This window comes from Schistocerca americana, unplaced genomic scaffold (assembly GCF_021461395.2).
Source record: "Schistocerca americana isolate TAMUIC-IGC-003095 unplaced genomic scaffold, iqSchAmer2.1 HiC_scaffold_15, whole genome shotgun sequence".
NCBI lineage: Eukaryota > Metazoa > Arthropoda > Insecta > Orthoptera > Acrididae > Schistocerca > Schistocerca americana.
Window position 1 is genome coordinate 7,295,662 of NW_025725583.1, and position 1,193 is coordinate 7,296,854.

The window sequence follows — 1,193 nt, forward strand, 5'->3', positions numbered from 1 at the left end:
GCCGTGTGTCAGTTTACGAGACCGGAGCCGCTACTTCGCAATCAAGTAGCTCTTCAGTTTGCCTCACAAGGGCTGAGTGCACCCCGATTGCCAACAGCGCTCGGTAGACCGGATGGTCACCCATCCAAGTGCTAGCCCAGCCCGAGAGCTGAACTTTGGTGATCTGACGGGAACCGGTGTTACCACTGCGGCAAGGCCGTTGGTCAGTGTGCGAATAGTTTCAGATAACAAATGAGAGCGAGAAGTTACAGTTTGCTTTTAACGGTGAAACTGAATTTTTTCTGTCTTGGATTTGTTCGTAGAGGCTAGCTGTAACCGCTGTGAACAAAGCGATTGTGATTTTAGTTCTGCCACAGACTTTTGACCGCGTTTTCTCGGATACACTGTCCACCACGAGGTTGTTGTTAGCTTCGGGCATGATTTTAAATTCAGGGCTACAAAACGAGACGCCGCAGTTCAGTCATTAGTCACTTAGAATCAGCTTTCGACAGAGCATCTTGCATTTCCGACATACCTCTCGCCGGCCACTTCCGACATTGCTCCGCGTTACACATTAACAGTATTTGTAAAGTAACCCGCCGTGTTCTTGTGTCACCTATAAAGCTAGATGCGTACGAGCGATTATTATCGCGAACTCGCTGCGTCATTTTCTCGCGCGCTTCAGCAATGCATGTGAAACAATGGAGTCGCGTACACTACGGCGGCGATGATGCGAACTAGCTGCGAGAACGCAGAGAGAGAATTTTGTCCTCGCCAGCCACTCCCCATCACAGCGATATCAGCGAAGAAGCTGTCGTTTGAGGTGAAGCGGCCATGCACACGCGTTCGCAAGCCCAGCAACAGCTGCCGTCGGATACAGCCGGTTTGGATGTGTATTTGTAAATTAAGGAGGCGAAAAAAACCTGAAATATGGGACACACCAACTAGGACTATCATGATAGGATTAAGAACAGAACCGCGTGATTTCAAGAGTATGTAATGTTTTTTGAGGTTTTTACTGCGAAACCGAAGCAGGAGAGAGATGATCTTCTAGTGCTGGCGGTTTTACTCGAATGTGGTTATTTAAAACTTGAAACAGTGCTAAGCAGCAAATCCTTTGCTACCTGGCGAGAGCCATTTCATCTTCAGTTAACAATAACAGTTGAAAATAAATTCTGATACCTCCGCCGGTTCATTGTATTCAATACTTTATC